The sequence below is a fragment of the Neofelis nebulosa genome, chromosome 1 (assembly GCF_028018385.1).
Source record: "Neofelis nebulosa isolate mNeoNeb1 chromosome 1, mNeoNeb1.pri, whole genome shotgun sequence".
In the NCBI taxonomy this organism is placed as follows: domain Eukaryota; kingdom Metazoa; phylum Chordata; class Mammalia; order Carnivora; family Felidae; genus Neofelis; species Neofelis nebulosa.
In genome coordinates this window covers 112,158,321-112,177,066 of record NC_080782.1, presented here as the reverse complement: position 1 = coordinate 112,177,066, position 18,746 = coordinate 112,158,321, and the positions used below count along the sequence as shown (strand labels likewise).

General features: G+C 37.3%; 1 long non-coding RNA gene and 1 other non-coding gene across 6 annotated transcripts in view; one reads left to right on the top strand and one right to left on the bottom strand.

Annotated features, from left to right (window-relative positions):
• The window catches only part of LOC131491155 (uncharacterized), a 488,422-nt gene that overhangs the window by 53,210 nt on the left and 416,466 nt on the right, over positions 1-18,746 (bottom strand). The window lies entirely within an intron of this gene.
• On the top strand, positions 15,601-15,707 carry LOC131489657 (U6 spliceosomal RNA). The gene has a single exon (XR_009250671.1). It is a non-coding gene; the product is annotated as a U6 spliceosomal RNA (small nuclear RNA).

Genomic DNA, 18,746 nt, shown 5'->3' with positions numbered 1-18,746 from the left:
GCTCATCCCAAGTGCCCTTAATACCCATCATCCATTTAGCCCATCCCCCTGCTTATCTCCCCTCCAGCAACCCTCAGTTTGTTCTCCATGTCTTTACTTCTTGAGGTGAATTCTTTAAATTTCACTAAGTACAGCACTGGATTCATTTATCTATCTATATCTTCCACCAACCACGGGTTTCATATTTCATTAGGATCTAAGCATAATTTGCTTTTGAGTTTTTCTAATATAAAGACTTACAGCTCACCAGAAACACACACAAAAATCAATACCTCTTTTTTGGTACAAGCATATTGTTGTATAGAAAGACTAGAGTGCTAACGTCACCAGCAGGACACAAGCTGCAGCCTGCTTTTCACCTAGTGAAGTGGGATTTTGTGATCACCTGTCTCTATCCTCTCACCCATTTTTTCTGTTAATAAAAGGTAAATGCTATGAGCCTGCTGGGTGGGTGGAGATTCCACCTTTTGACACAGAATGACAATATCCTAATTAAAGTTGTGTATGGCTACAGGCCATGTCATTTATTTTACTATAACTGTGACCAAATGAATTAATCAACTTTCTTTTTGATTATATCCAACTATTAATCAGAGCCTCACATTTTGTGGTATTTTATCCATCTTCTTAATCATTTAAATTGCTATTTGGTGTATGAGTTAATTCTCAAAGAACAAAATAGCCAATTATATATTACTGGTATAGGTTATATTACATGTGTGCTCATTCAAAACTAATGTCACCTTAAAATATAATGACCTACTTCTCCACAATGCCTGAGTCAGTCCCTAAGTAATATGTCAAATAATAAACACTGGCATTAACTCTCTCAGTACCTTACATGTGTACTTTTGTTTTGTTTACTTCAAGACTTATGAGGTAATACCTTAAGCAATAAGGAGGTTTTTTTTTTTCTTTTTTTGTGTGCGTGTGTTTTTTGTTTTTTGCTTCTTTAAGATTCCTACTGACAATTAGGTGAACCTGGAGTTCCTTCATAACTGTGAAATTTCATAAAAAAGAAATTCCTTCTTATTACAAAGTAGAATACTTTAATTATTTCAGTTGATTAAAGTAAAAGCTCATGAAAGTCTCACTGACTCTGATTATTAACTTTAGTTTTATAATTCAACTCTCATTGCTAGCTCTTTTAAAAACACCAGTCATTAAGTCATAAACTGCTCTGAATTTTTATTTTGAGAAGTAATTACTGCACAAATGAAACTCCAGGATTATGAGATATACATATGGTGTCTGTACCCCACTGGTTTAAAAGTGAAAATGGTGATTCATGGTGTTGCATTTGGCTAATTTCTTCATAGAATTGTGTACCTATAATCACAGTTCTACGTAGTACTCTTAGGGTACTTTTGTCTAAAGCTTCCCTTTCTCTTGGGGAAAAATATGGGTTGTTCCTTAGCACGTCTCAGTCACCCTCTGAGAACAAGCCATACATAGAGGAAAGCATAGTTAATTCTTTCAGGTAACCAGAGACTCGGCCAGAGAAAGGTTATAAACCTATTACATGGAATACAATTTTAATGGTAACATTTGAAAATAACTGAATTCTCAACCAAAGGATGCTCATTAAGACCTATAGCCTTTTAAGTTTAAGTAGTCTCTCCTAAATAAGAATATTTTGCTCTAAATCAAATGCTATTATTCCCTTACCTAGATATTTCCACCTGCAGAAAGCACACAAAACAAAACAAATTAAAAACAAATACTCTGGGGAAAAGGAATAAAATTGAACACCTAACATATTCATAGGAAATTTCAAAGTTTAACTCTGTCCAGAGTCCTACAATATTCACAGACAGCAAGAAGCAACTCAACAAATATAAAGAAATAATTACAGATGTGAAGTCAGTATCAAGGAGTAAGGAGAAAAAATGGTTCAATCATTTAGGAAGTCACAAAGATCAATGGCATCAACAGCCATATATTCCAAATTGTGTATTACTCAGCTTTCCCAGAAGACTGAGAGCTCCTGAAGGGAAGGGACCAGACCATATACCTTGTGATTTAGCAGGATTATTTTATAGTGTATTATAGACTGCAAATATCTGTTACATTCATTTAATATCTGAAAAAAGATGTAGTATAAAATCACAAACAAATAAAACCTCATTAGTCTACAAATGAAATTTCTGTTGACACAGAGGTACTTCCCTCCAATGCTTCATATAAGCAGCAACTTTCAGAAACAATGACAAATTTGCATAGGAGTCTGCACAGAGGAGGGACAACATTAGCACTCAGTGTGGCTAATGTCTCTCAGGTGTGCACACATCTCTGTGGTTCACTTCCTCATACTTTTATTCAAACCGAAGATAAATAAATTATAAAAAGTGGTTTAGAACAACCCAGACTATTCCTCCTTCCATTAACATTAAATAGATAAGTTGCACATATAATAAATAAAACAAATAGTATATTTCACATGATGTATTATATACAATAAAACCTACATATATTGTACATATAAAAATACCTAGATACCATGCCTTGTTCTAACCAGTTTCATATATTTTTGTCCACCCATATAATAACTCAGGTGGTAGAAACGATTAACCAGTAAGACCTAAGAAAATTAGAAGAGCTAGGTGGTTTCCCCAAGGTGAGCTGATTACTAGCTGGCAGATCCAGGACTCAAAGCCAGGTGGTCTGACCACAGAGCGTGTGCTGTGAACCTCTACTAGCTCCATGTGCAATGAACACCTCAGGGTGGAGGAACCATGGAGAGAGGGTGATAAGAGAAAACAGCAAAATCACTCGCAAGTGGGGTTGGGGGGAGAAAAAGCTTAATCATGAAACCAAAGTCTAGGGGAACTAAGAAAGGAGACATGAGGAAGGGAAGGGAAGAAAAGTGATAAAAGACAATACACAGATACTAACAAAAGAAGGAAGCACCATGAACTCCTGTGTCTTCACTGTATGATTTTCCGGATGAATCTGTGGAGTGATGAGAAACCCTTCAGTGACCACTCATTGCCTTTCACCTCATCTCAGCATAAAACCTGGGTAACTGCCATGTCAGAAAACTCATAAAAGAAAATACCAATTTACATATGAATCATATTCTCATGTCTCTTGAACATTGCCTGATTCTTTCATTGTAAGTAAAATATTGAGGCCCCCTGAATGAAGCCATCACAGCATTTTCTAATTCAATTCAAACAGCACAGAGCCCGATGTGGGGCTTGAAACCACAAACTATGAGATCATGACCTGAGCCAAAACCAAGAGTCAGACACTTAAACTGATTGAGCCACCCAGGCGCCCCTGTATGTTGTCAGGGCAGGGGCACCAAAAATTCAAAAGACCACTGGCTTGTATTAAACATCTTTTCCAAATGAGTCTTGTAGGCAATACTGAGAATTAGATGCATTAACCCTTCAAAGAGAAGTTTATACTGAAACTCCGCTCAGATTGTCTGTCATATGAATGATAAAGAGAAGCAGCAGTGGTAGTGGTAAAATCCATAGAAAAAGCATGGTCAACAGCAGTGATGAGTGTGCATGCTATGTGAATTTCCCTTGCAAGAGAGCAGCGTGTTTGGCTTAGTGGATGGTGGTGTAAGTGAGCTCTGGATAATCATAGATTCTTCTTGTTCTATGATTCCATTGATCTATAATTTGAAAGCACAGTGATATATTCCAAAGAGAAGGTAAGAGGCTCAAGTTTTGCGCTCTGCTAGCAATTTTAGGCAACTGACCTTACCTTTCCGGGCCTGAGTTTCCCTATCTTTAAAACAAAGGGTCCTTTTCAGCGTTTAGAATCTATGACTTTTCATTTACAGCTACATTTGGTGATCACCATTTTCTACATACAAGCCAGCATATGTGCACAGGTGTATACATACACATGCATGCACACACACAAATTTCTAGCTTGATATTATTATGACTTTCTATGGCCAGGTAGAACTTATACCTATTTTATTTAAGACCAGCGTTTATCTAAACTCAAGATTTCTTTGGACAGCCCATTTAACAACTAAAAAACCTGTTCCAATACCTCATGACACCAAATGAAAGGAATTTTCTCACATACATAAACAATTGTTTGAGAATTGAATTTTAGCCATATATTAAGGTGAATAAAAATAGTAGGTTCTTCAATTACTTAGATATGTAATTGAATGTCAGCTTTACATTCCATGAAACCAAAGTCTTTGCACAGAGGAAAGGGGAAACTAAGGGACATTTAGATGATAAAAGTAAAAGGTATAAAGACGTTATGCAACAGGGAAATAAACACCAGCAATCATGCCTGTAAATATCCAAAAGTTTAAAACTTGAGGAGTAACAAAATACAAGTGTTAAGATATGCTTCTCTTCACATACAGTCAAATGGGTCATCTGCAGGGAGGCATCTGAAGGCTTACATGACTTAGAGGCCTAACGTACACTGGTAGAATTTAGTCATGAAAAAAAAAAACTTGAAAGAGGGATATGAAGTCAACAGAAATAAGCAGCAAAAATTTATTCAAAATGAAATGGAGGCTACAGATCCTGAGACACCAGGAGAGTAGTTTCTTGCTCTTTCTACCAAGAATGTTCTACAGGGCTCTTCTCCTGCCACCCATCTATTACAATTTAGTGCTCCTAGGATTCCAGCGCATCTCACTCTCATGAAATAATCTCACTCACTCTTAGGGGGTTAACAGCAGCTTATATCTGATGACTTCTAAATACATATCTCCAGCTACAACTTGTACAACCTGCATGTCTCACAGGAAACACCAAGGCAACATGTTCAAATTTAACTCACTATCCTCCCCCTCTGACTAGAATGCCCTCCTCTGTTTTTTGTTTTGTTTTGTTTTGTTTTGTTTTGAAGATTTTATTTTTAAATAATCTCTACACCCAGCATGGAGCTTGAATTCACAACCCTAAGACCAAGAGTTGCATGCTCCACTGAATGAACCAGACAGGAATCTCTTGTTCTCCAATTTTCTTATCCCCTTGACAGTACAATCATCCAGCCAGGAAATCAAGCTAGAAATATAGACATCATTCCTGACTGTCTCTCACTGTCAGCATTCAACCAGGCAGCAATTCATGCTGATTTTTACTTTCTAATTTTTTAGAACTAATCTTGTCTCCATCATTAGTACCTTTAGACAGGTTTAAGTCTTATCTTTGGCTATTAAAATAACATTTTAGTTGATCATTTGCCTCTTAAATTTATTCTTTGTGCAGCTAACAAAGTGATCTTTGAAAAATACAATCCCATCCATTCCTCTCCCCTGTTAAACATACATCAGAATCTTCTTTTTTTTTAAATATAATTTATTGTCAAATTGGCTAACATACAGTGTGGCAAGTGTACTCTTGGTTTTGGGGGTAGATGCCCTTGGTTCATTGCTTACATACAACACCCAGTGCTCATCCCAGCAAGTACCCTCCTCCATGCCCATCACCCATTTTCCGCTCTCCCTCTCCCCCATCCACCCTCAGTTTGTTCTATGTATTTCAGAGTCTCTTATGATTTTCCTCCCTCTCTGTTTGTAACTATTTTTCCCCTTCTCTTCCCCCATGGTCTTCTGTTAAGTTTCTCAAGATCCACATATGAGTGAAAACATATGATACCTGTCTTTCTCTGACTGACCTATTTCACTTGTAGCTTATCCCACCATTAGCGTCGCACACAGGATTATTCCCTTGGGATCTGATCCCCTTCAACCAACCCCTCCAGGCTCATCTCTCATTGCTTGGTGACTTATTTGTTTTGTTTTAGCAGCACTAAAATACTTGGATTCCCCCACATATCTGACCTTGGGTAATATGTTTGTAATTTCCCTATGCATTCTTTGTCCAAAAAAAAAAAAAACCCATGACACAACTCTCCTTAATCTTTTCTATATCAACCTAAATAAATTCTTCAGCTCTGCCAACACCTCCTCTCAGAAGCCTTTCCTCAGTCACTTCCTGCTCAATAACCACCTCCCCCTTGTGCTTCCCAACCCAGTGGTACTATCACTACCTTCCACTTAGAACACTGTATTGCTCTTATTTTCTTATTTCTGGGTTGGTCTCTCTCACCAGCTAGCTGTGAGATCACTCAGGTCAGAGAATATATATTATTTGACTAGTACACTGAGTTAAATACTGGATTCCTAACTTTGGGGTTTTGTTTACATATGGGGTTTTGTTCACAAATGAGATCTGGATATAGGTACTTATATATAGGTACTTATATAGGTACTAAAGCCATTTTTTCATTTGAAGGAAATAGATATTCAGAGGGAAGTTACAGAATTGCAATCTCTAGCTTTGGAACACACTATTATAACTGACTGCAATCGTGTTGCTATAAAATGTTTGTGTAAGTATGACTGTTCTGGAAACTTATTAAGGTTATCTAAATCTGCTGCTTCATAGTTTGTTGGATTTAGATCCTCTGTTTAAAGTGTAGAAAAATGACAAGAAAATATCCTACGATTGACCTTCTGGTTAGCCAAACCCACAGAAAGCAAGGGGCCAAAAGTTGACATTTAATGGACACTTGAAAAAGTGGTGAGGTTTTGAAGGCTCCTGAATGTATAACTAAAGCTTTGAGCATTTTGAGTGATGGTGATTACTCTCACTCCTATCTCAAAATTATTAAAACTCTACCTCAGTGTGATAAAAATGAGTAGTGTAATAAACTCTGGGTGCTCTTGGTTTTATTTTTATTTATGTTTTTGCATTTCATCTGCTGCTTTTATATTAGGCTAAGAGAATATTATTCTACAAGTGGTCTCCCAAACCAAAATAATGAAAAGCAAAAAAAAACAAAAACAAAAACAAAAACAAAACAAAACAACAACAAAAAAAAAACCCCAGAAAGCCTTCAGGGTTAAATGATAACATCCCCTGAAGAATTATTAATACTTTTCAAAATCTTCCTTCTTTGTTTTGGATCTTAGCACTGTTATTGTGAAGACTGTCTATCGAAATTTATAAAGACATAAATGAAAGTAGTATCCCTGGAAAATGCCATCTATTTTCTTAGTTTGTCTCCTGAGGGAAGTGAAGATAAAATAAACTTAAGACCTACTAAAAAGTCTTTCTAGAAGAAGCTCTTTTATGGAATGAAGCTAATAGACAACTGGTAAAAAAAAAAAAAAAGATCATAAATATTGTAACACCCCAATAATAACATCTGCAAGTTTACTATTAAAATACAATAAAAGATAGTTTATATTGCCAACCTCTTAATCCCCTATAACATTTTAGAGAAAAAAAAACTGCAAGGCAGTATTGCCATTCATAAGATAGGTGTCATATGATAATACCATAGTAAGAAAATCCTCCTTATTCATTTTTATGAAGAAAAATCAATTCCAGGTCATAGTTATTTATTGTTATAAAATCCTGAATGGTTACCTTAACTCAAACCTTTATGTTGAAAAAAAGTGTGTGTGTAGACACACACACATTTTATTGAAATGTGTGTCCCATCTTGGTGCATTGCTTCTACCCTCTTTAGGAAACTAGAAAAAACAGTGACATTAAAAATTGTACCTATTCTGGCATTATCTAATATCTACACTATTTTTTAATAAGAATGTGCTTCCTCTTTTCTGAATGATTCTGTAATGGCAGATACATGGCATTATGCATTTGGAAAAAACCGTAAGTCACTGAGAATTTTGCTAAAAAATATCGACTTTCATGTTGTGGGCATCTAGAACACTAGGGGCAACTGTCTATAATCTTTGCACCTTCTCATTTCTTAAATTTTAATAGCAGCTTTCCTGATTGCCTAACTCCAAGCTCTTGGAATAACTATGTAAGTTTATAATTACTTGTATTCTCTACTGTCCAGTGTGAAACTCCTAGAATATGGTCATATATATTTATTACCTCTCTCATCACAGATGCCACCAAAGGGGAGAAATGTACAAAACCATAATGTTCGGAAGGAACTGGAAGATCCATCAGAAAACAAATGTATAGGAGCCAAAGCAGATAGAGAAGCGATAATGAAATAGAGTAAAATAAACCACAGTTTGAAGTGTCTAGAAGGGATATAAACGAGACAGAGAGAGAGAGAGGGAGAAAGAGAGGTTGCCTTGTCCAACCAAAAAGGCTCAAAATTCCAAAATATCAAGTACAGTGAAGTCAGGAAAGAGGACAGGAGTGAAAAGAGGAACTGATAATAAGAAGTGCAACTTTAGGGGCACCTGGGTGGCTCAGTCAGTTAAGCATCTGACTTCAGCTCAGGTCATGATCTCATGTTTCATGAGTTCAAGCCCCACATCAGGCTCTGTGCTGACAGCTCAGAGCCTGGAGCCTGCTTCGGATTCTGTGTCTCTCCCTCTTTCGCCCGCCCCCCCCCCCCCCCCACTGCTTGTGCTCTCTCTCAAAAAATGAATAAATGTTAAAATTAAAAAAAAAAAAAAAAAAAAGAAGTTCAACTGTAGTCTCCAAATCTAGAAGCAGCCACTACCCATTCTAGTCATTATGTCTTACTGCCAGAGTGAAATATTTGAAGACTTTTCACTAAAAACAAAAACTTCATGGATATAAATAAATAAATGGAAATACTAAAAGCTCCTCATGAAAAATCTCCACAATCTGGCATGTTCTGATCCTCCATAAAACTGTTGATTCAGTCCGATAACCCTAAAGCAAAATGCAAGTCATACTGGATTCAGCTTTTTGTCCCTTGAACGTGAATAAAAAGATGACTGTGGTTCATCAGGCATCTGTAGAAAATTTGCCTTGAAAGAGAAAAAGGAAGATAAAGTGACCCCAAATGAAAAGATAATTTGGAGAAAATTCACTAATACTTGCAATTACTATCCTAAAAGAGATTTAAGAAAATATTCCTTCACTGTAACAAGATCAAGATGTCATGGTAATGTAACAATCAGAGAATAAGAAAGAGCTAATAAAAATTACAAACAGGATTGCTCAAATAAAATATTCAAAGGAAGGGTTAGAATACAAATATGAGAGAAGTTTGTAAAAAGTTCTTTTTTATAGAATTTCTTTAAAAGATAAAATAAGATAGGAAAGATAAGAGACAGTGATAAGAGACAGTGAAATTCATCTAAGAAATTCTATACCCAATATTCCTGGAAGAAGAGAATGGAGCATATTGAAGATAATACATTGTCACAAAAATACCATAAGATTATTTTGCTTATGGATTCAAGTCTGGAGACTGAAAAGACCTACAACAAGGGGTAGCGGTTGCACCAATGAGCTAAGGCTGCCGGAGGAAAACTGTCAGCTATGAGAAGAAGTCATTCCAGGTATGATAGTGAAGACCACTACAGCCACTGCTTTCATTTTACTCTCCTGGAAATATTTCATTCATTCTCACAAATTTAACTACAGTCTATAGGTGTTTACTCTCAAATTCTTATCTCCAGTTGCAACTTTGATACCTCAAGACATGCCAAGTCTGCTCTACCTGCATACCTTACGGGAACCTCAAATCTACCGTGTTCAAATTTGACTTACCATTCTCCCCCTTCTCCTTCTTCATTCCTCTTGTTCCTGTTTTCCCTGGATGATGTAGGGGACAAGAGTGGCCACCCCACCTTAGCATGCAGATTATTTTAAGATGAAAACAATCAAGACCCAAAGACTTGGGAAGAAACTTTAACCTTCCCCCCTAATTGCCTAAAAAGAATTTAGATAGAGGACCTGCTCCCGTAAGACAGCTGTTACCATAGATAACCACATTACAATTTGAACTTGAGGGGGCAGACAGGGAGGAATTTAGCAAAGTCTGTTTGTTAAAATTTTTGCCTATGTTCTATTGTTTCTGACCAGTCTAGCAAACATTTGATTACTAAACATTTTCTCTTTTGCATCTTTCCATGAATTGCTCTTCTTCCCTGTGAAGTTCCAGACCCCTATCTCCTTTTCCTTAGTTCAGGATGACATATATTCCTCGTTTTGCCTGACTGTCTTTGGAGTCTCATGTTTATGCAAATTCCCCACTCATATGAAATTACACTTGATTTTCTCCTGTTGATCTGTCTTGTGCCAATTTAATTCTGAGTCCAGCTAGAAGAATCTTGAAGAATGGAGAAAAAAATTTTTTTTTCTCTCCAACAATAAGGCAATCATCCATCAAATAGAAACAACTTGATATTTGGGAGTCACCCTTTATTCTGTGCTCTCTCACTGTCAGCATACAAATGGCCACTGAGATCTGCCATTTTCACTTGCTTTAATAAAAACTCCAATCCATCTTCCCTTTTCCATTCTCACTTGCCTTATGTAGAGTCACATAAATTCACAGGAATCAAAGGGAGTATTGGCAAGGAACTAGATAAATTATAGAACAAAATACAGGTCAAAAACAGACCATGCAAATATGAAAAATTATCACAACAACATGGAAATTTTATGATTATCAAGGTGGCATTTCAAGTAGATGAGGAAAATATGGCTATTTTAGTCTATGGTGATAGAATCATTGGTTATGTATTTAGAAAAAACAGTTATGGGACCTTTGAGTGGCTCAGTCGGTTAAGCGTCTGACTTCGGCTCAGGTCATGATCTCACAGTCTGGTCCGTGAGTTTAAGCCCCGCTTTGGGCTCTGTGCTGACAGCTCAGAGCCTGGAGCCTGCTTCGGATTCTGTGCCTCCCTCTCTCTCTGACCCTCCCCTGTTCATGCATTGTCTCTCTCTGTCTCAAAAATAAATAAACATTAAAAAAAATTTTAAAGAAAAAAAATTATATTCCTTTATGACATTACCATAATCACAATTATAGATAGATTAATAGAAAATAGATTAATAAAATTTGGAATTAAATCTGACTAAATTTTAATAACAGAAAGTAGGGGCGCCTGGGTGGCTCAGTCGGTTGGGCGACTGAATTCGGCTCAGGTCATGATCTCACTGTCAGTGAGTTTGAGCCCTGCATCGGGCTCTGTGCTGACAGCTCAGAGCCTGGAGCCTGTTTCAGATTCTGTGTCTCCCTCTCTCTCTGACCCTCCCCCGTTCATGCTCTGTCTCTGTCTCAAAAATAAATAAACGTATAAATAAATAAATAAATAAATAAATAAATAAATAAATAAATAAATAAAATTTAAATGTAAAAATCAGAGCTACGTAGGGCACCTGGGTAGCTCAGTTGGTTAACTGCCCATCCAACTTCAGCTCAGGTCATGATCTCACCACTCTGTGAGTGCGAGCCCGGCATCAGGCTCGGGCTCTCTGCTGGAAGCTCAGAACTCAGAGCCTGCTTCAAATTCTGTCTTCCTCTCTCCTTCCCTCCCTCCCTCCATCTCTCTCTCTCTTTCTCTCAAAAATAAACATTAACAAAAATTAAAAAACAGAACTATGAAAGTATTAAAAAAGAGATTATATTATAAAACTTTGGATTAAAGACTTCTTTAACAGAGGAGATTAGGAAAATATAGTATGCAAATCACTGAACACAAAGCAGTATAGTCTACTGTCTTTGCACTGTGGTATAACAATAAGAATCATGAAAACTGTTTATAAGCAAACTTTTCCCAATGCATTTTCTTTGCTTCATTTATCTTTCTATACTCATCCCATTTAACTATTTTATAACCTTGTTCTTATTCTCTGAACTTCCTAGCCCATATCATCACCATCTTGATTTTCAAGCCTAAATGCTCCAAACTGGGTCAGCCATCACCTCTATTCAGCTTCTCCTACCTCTTTGTCTACCAAAAGCAAAAACTCACAACTGAGTTATAGCTCTCCCATGTAGCACTCACTGTATTTCAGGCTTTGTGCCAAGCACCTTACCTACGTCATTTTTAATCTTCACTACAACTTTTAAGGGAGTTTTTGTTACAACCATTTTGGCATAATTGCTTCAATCCCAGTCTCTTTTTCTTAGGAAAACCACTTTTCTAAAAAAAACTAATGCATACTTACCTTAATTTACATATAAGGAAAAAAATAAAGATGAAAGTAAAACGGGCAATTGTACAATTTCACCACCAAAAAGAAAGCATAAACATTAGGTAAACATGATTCCAGACATCTTTCTAAGAATGTGTTATGACATATGATAGATGGTTTGGTGGACAGAAAGATAAATGAGAGAAATATTTTTCTAAAAATGTGAATTATATTCTACTGTTATTTTTATTTAATATTATTCAATTTAACTGCAATTGGTGTCAACAGAAGAAAATAACCTGAAGATATAATTGTTAAACTTTATATAATCACAGGACTTTTTATTGGAGGGGTGCATGAATGGCTCAGTCAGGTAAGCATCTGACTCTTAATTTTGGCTGAGGTCATGATCTCACGGTTCTTGAGTTCAAGCCCCATGTCAGGCTTGGAATTCTCTCTCTCTCTCTCTCTCTCTCTCTCTCTCTCTCTCTCTCTCTCTCTCTCTCCCTCCCTCCCCCCCCCCTCTCTCTCTCTCCCAATACCAATAAACCAACTTAAAAAAAAGACATTATGGTGGATAAATACGACAACTGACTCTCCTTTTTTGGAAAAAAAAAGAGCATCTTAGTGTTTTCACATTCTCTCCTTCTATCCTCCTTTCCCTTCCTCCCATCCTCCTTTATCTTCTCGTAACCGTTATTCTTTCAGGCACAGTCTCTCTGCAATCATAGTTCCTATTGTTGTTTGTAACTCATCCTATAGATGAATTTATTATAGAGCAATTACTCTGGAATATTCCTTATAAGATTTATCACTGTTTGGAAAATTGTACATATATGTGTGTGATTATTTGATTAGTGCATTTCTTTTCTCCCCAAAGACTTAAGTTCCATCAAGGCAGGGACTCTACTTCTTTTTATTCACTACTACCACACCACACCTCACACAGTGCCTGGCACAGTAAAAATATTCAATAAATATTTGTTGGATGAGAATCAAGTGTGTTAAGGGCCCCATCAAATGAGCACATAGTACAATAATGGGGACTCAAAAGAGGGTGAAATACTCAAGAAAAATTTATAGAAGATGCTATCTTTGAGGAGCACTGGATTTTGTTATATGATAGTGCCACAGGTTAATCTGTGTTATTTTAGGGGTGGAATGGACTAGGAACCAGCGGGAGATTGGCGCCATGAGATATGTGCCTGACATAATTTTATGCATTATGCATGCTTGATATACAGAAAACTGTCTTGAAGGATAATACCTAAATGTTCACTATAGTTATCTGAGGGTAAAGTGATTCCAAATAACTTTTTTTTCTTCTTTATTCCTCTAAAATCTATCTTTTCCATAATAAGCACATTTCTTTCATAAACAGATGAAAAATAATAAGGCTATTTTTATTTTGGAAAAACAAATATCCATGACAATTAACATCTATGGGGACTCACTTGGTGCCAAAAAATGCCCTAACATTAACAATATTCATTTCATATTTGAAACAAAATTGTGAGGTAAGGTTTATTGTTGTGCTCATTTGATGAATGAGGAATATTAGAACCAAGAAAGCTTAACTACTTGGCTCAAGGTCACACAGCCTTTAAGAAGAGGAGCTAGCACTGAAACCAAGCTATCTAGCTCTAGACTTTATGCCACTACCTGTAACTACTTCTCACAGCAGAGCAAAACTTTGATAATCTGAGCTCTCTTTGTATTATTTCAATTAGAAGAAATCCAGGCAGCATTAGTGACAGGCACAGACAACCAGCACTGCGCAGTCTCCTCATTTTCTACTCTTCCTCTTTAAAATAGGATAATCTTTGAGGGGCGCCTGGGTGGCGCAGTCGGTTAAGCGTCCGACTTCAGCCAGGTCACGATCTCGCGGTCAGTGAGTTCGAGCCCCGCGTCAGGCTCTGGGCTGATGGCTCGGAGCCTGGAGCCTGTTTCCGATTCTATGTCTCCCTCTCTCTCTCTGCCCCTCCCCCGTTCATGCTCTGTCTCTCTCTGTCCCAAAAAAAAATAAATAAAAAACGTTGAAAAATAAAATAAAATAAAATAAAATAGGATAATCTTTGAACTTGTTCATCTAACTCTCTCCACCAAGAACAGGCCACACGAACAGCTAGGAATGTGCTATTCAAAACCTGGTAAGATGCAGTCTCCTGAACAAGTTACACATGAAATCAAATCCCTCCCATATTATTTCTCCATCCTCTTTTCTTAGATTAAATCAATGGATAATTCATTATCTCTCCTCAAAGGACCATTCCCAATGCCTTAAATTATGTTAGCATTTCTTATCCCAAAATAAATGTCATGCCTCATCAGGGTCACACAATGAAATGTGATGTGGTCTATTTGCCTGAGTTTTCAAGGGCATTTGGTGACTGCTATTCTGTATACAATGCATCATTATGCACCTACTTGACTAAAAAAAGAGCAGGAACTGCAGGTAATTCTTACCCTCCAGGCAAAGTCCATGCCTTAATGTACGGTGGAAAACTAAACACACTAGTGAATCAATCCTAATAAACTTTGAACACACACTTTGCATTGTGACTTCTGGGCCTTTTTGGTTTCCTTTTTTGCTCAACTCAAAGAGATTCAGAAAAGTGGGTTTCTAGTAAAAGGTTCTTTCTCCAAAGAAGTTCTTTATTCTAGTATTAAGAAGTTGGATAAGTCAAATAGAATCTATTTTTAATCATGACCCCTTAATAGTGAGGTGATTGTAAATACATGTGTATATATGACCTATTCTTTTTTCACGTATGAAATTTATGTTCTACATGTGCATTCTTTATCTTATGGTGATTAAGGGCATGTAAGTAGTTTACATGACCCTAAAATTTTTACCAATACTTTAAAAAATATTGCATGTCCCTGTACACAGTATATTCTTGCACAGTGTGTAGTCTACACAGTTCATGGAGATGTTTTTGGGCCATCTCCCAATAACACAGTAGTTTTTACAATCAACTCAGTTCACTGAAACAATGTAGACAGTTGACCTAGAAAATAGAAGTGAAATTTCAATCCGGGGTCTAGAATCATTTAATTCAGCTAACCATATCATTATCAGCTCTTTGTGTCAGTCTGTGTTGTGTGATTCCTTTCTAAAGCATGAAATCACCTCACGAAAATGACCAATAAAATCTAAGATGAAACAACACGTTTTCTCATTTATGCTTTTATTAGGTGAGTCATCTCTTTTGCAATCACTACTCCGGCTTGGTCTATGCTATTTAAGTTCCTTCCTTTAACTAATCTCATTTGCTTCCATCTATGCTGATCTGCATTGTTTTCTCCTGAGACACAGTGAAAAGAAAATTGTTGTGCTTTTATCTACTCATGTGTTCTTTCTATAATCCAGCAGGGAGCTCAGTACTCGATACAGCATTTTACTGTCACACGATTACATCGTCATCCATCACCATCTATAATTTTTCCAGAGAAACCACTTGGCTCTTCTGTAATTTCTGATGCTTCTGCAATGATCACAGACAATAAAATAACAAAATAAAAGATGAAAAAGCAATTTCACAAATAAGAACATTAAGTGGATAGCATTCTCTGCTCTCTTTTGACACAAATAAATTCAGTCCCCTGACATCTGATGTATTCACTCATATATGCCCACACTTCACTTATTCATGTTCCCCAAGTGCTAGGAAAAAATGCTGAGTTCTTGCATGCTCCATTGCTAAGCCCTACTGCTTGCCTCCTCCTTAAGGTATGGCATGTGTTCTTTTAAGTGAATCTGGTGCTGGCTTTGGCAGCACATAGACTAATATTAGAATGATACAGAAAAGATTAGCCTGGCCCCTGTGCAAGGAGGACATGCAAATTTGTGGAGTGTTCTGGAAAGAAAGAAAGAAAGAAAGAAAGAAAGAAAGAAAGAAAGAAAGAAAGGAAGGAAGGAAGGAAGGAAGGAAGGAAGGAAGGAAGGAAGGAAGGAAGGAAGAAAGAAAGAAAGAAAGAAAGAAAGAAAGAAAGAAAGAAAGAAAGAAAGAAAGAAAGAAAGAAAGAGAAAGAAAGAAAGAAAATCTACATGGCAGACAAAGACAGAAGGAAAGAAGACTGGATGGGCCCAGGCACAGGTCTCTTCACCTGGCTTTGGAATTATAAACTTGGGCTGAAAGAAACAAGGAGGAAAGTTCAATCTATTTTCTTGAATGTCAGTAAAGAAGACACACTAGAGTTCTCTTTTATTATTATTTTCTTAATGTGTGGGTTTTTTTGAGAGAGCGAGAGAGGGCACAAGTGGGGGAGGGTGCAGAGAGAGAGAGAGAGAGAGAGAGAGAGAGAGAGAGAGAGAGACAGAATCTGAAGCAGGCTCCAGGCTCTGAGCTGTCAGTGCAGAGCCCAACGCGGGGCTCGAACACACAAAATGTGAGATCATGACTTGAGCCGAAATTGGACACCTAACCAACTGAGCCACCCAGACGCCTCTAAAGTTATCCTTTAAATATCCTTATAAATCGTTCTAGGTCTCAAAATAATAAATGAACTGTTATTATTTGTGTAAATATAAAAACAAACCTAAAATTTATAAAACCTAGTAGAGCTTAAGAAACTATATTAGGATATCACTGTGTCTTGATAGACCCCAAATTTCCAAAATTTTGAGAACTTCAGTACCTCACTGATTATTTAATTTACTGGCATGGTTTTCCCACCCTCCTTTTTCTAAAAATACTATAGTTTATTTTAGAAAATGAAAGGTCATTTTTATTACTTCCAAGTACCTCTTAAAGCAGATTCCTCCTTCTTCTCCTCTTTCTTCTTTGAAGCATCATATAACAAGTCAGTAATCCATGTTCTAGGCATAATCCTGGGTGCGTGCTACTTTATTATTTTGAATTTTCAAAAGTTCTGCAAGGTAAGTATTGTTCATTTTCTTCATTTTCTGAAGAATAAAACTTAGTGTTGGAGAGGTTACAATAACTTGCCAAGTCCTGGCAGGTACTAAATAATGCAGCTAGTATTCAGAATTGGGTCTGACTGGCCTGATTCTGACCAAACTTGTGATCTTGCATTCTATAAGTCCAAGGTGTATCAGCAGGCTTAACTCTAATCAGAGACCTCCCCAGGCAGTAGAGAGCTATAGCACAGAGTTGTTTACAGGTGGGATGGGATAAAGGAAACTTTCAACATTTAATGTTTGTGGGCCCTGCTCCTGGGCTCCCAGGGAAGCTACACTTTTACATCCATGAAGGTCAGAATGCCTTAACCAAACCTTCAAAGTATGGGCTCTATTCTTGCCCCAAGCACACAGTGTACATCTGCTTTGTTGGCAAATGACCTAAAAGAAACATTTCAAACTAAAGATAGCAGTAAGATTTTCCCTAAGTTCTGGTCCCATACCTCTGAAACCTGCCACCTTGTACATACTAAAAGCATAAGATAAAGTTTGTAATTTTCTGGGATGTCCTTTGTCATGATGATGTGTGACTCTTGATGTAACTAAAAACATACATAGCCTGGAGCGCGTGGAGGGCTCAGTTGGTTAAGTGTCCAGGAGCTCTTGATTTTGTCATGATCTCAGGTCATGATCTCATGGTTCATGACATTGAGCCTTGAGTCGAATTCTCTCTCCCTCTGTCCCTCTGTCTCTCTCTCTCAAAATATATATATATATACACACACATATATATGGGATATATATATACATATATATGGGTTATATCTATATAGATATCTCTCTATATAGATCTATATAGGGAGATATCTATATAGAGAGATATCCATATATATGGGGGTGCCTGGGTGGCTCAGTGTTATGCATCTGACTTTGGCTCAGGTCGTGATCTCACAGTTGGTGGGTTCAATCCCTGCATCAGGCTCTGTGCTGACAGTTCAGAGGCTGGAGCTGCTTTGGATTTTGTGTCTCCCTCTCTCTCTATCCCTCCCCCACTAATAGTCTGTCTCTATCTAAAAAATAAACATTAAATTTTTTTTTACAAATACACACACACACACACACACACACACACTCACACACACACACACACACACCTGTATTCCTTTTCCAGAGTACTCTCTTCTTTGTGAAGATTGAGTATTCTGGGCAGCTGCCCTAACTTAGGCTCAAATAAATTCTCTTCCTTTTTAAAGAAATTCTAAAAGGTTTGTTCATTTTGCTTCAGCAATTTCTTGAGGCAGGTAAGAGAATATTCCAGAAGGAAGGTTAAGTATTCCATAGGTGCTGTGGACAGAATTGTTCCCCCTAAATTGATATGCTGAAACTCTATTCCCCAAGGGTACTATATTTGGCTATATGGCCTTTAGGAGGATATCAAGGTTACTTGTGGTCCTAACGATCTGGTACCCTTATAAGATGAGGAAGACAGAGCAGAACCCTCTCTATCTCCCATGTGAAGATACAGTACCAAGGCAGCTGTCTGAAAGCCAGAAGAGATATCATCAGGAACCTGACTATGCTGGCACCATGATTTCAGACTTCCAGCCCCCAGAAGAGTGAAAAAATAAATTCCTATCATTTAAGCCACCCATTCCATGTGATCATGTTATGGCAGCCTGAATTGACTAATACTGTAGGGGTTTGGGGAATGTCATGGTGTCTGTCACCTTTCTTTCTAAAAAATATTGGATGCCCCTAAACACAATACATTCACAAATGATAGCTTGGCTTTTAGCCCAAAAGAAGAGAGGGGTTATCATGAGATGATCAAGAAACTATATTCATTAAAAACAAAACAAAACTCTGAGCACAAACAGGGTACAGGGGACAAAATACAGCATGGAGGTCAGCAAAGAGCCAGTTCCTCCATCATCTTAGACATATGGATATCAGAGACCACAGATACATCATCCACAGAGAGAGGGATCAGGTACCACTGAAGGGTGGCCCTGCCTAGAAGGACAGCCTTCCCCTGTAGGACAGCA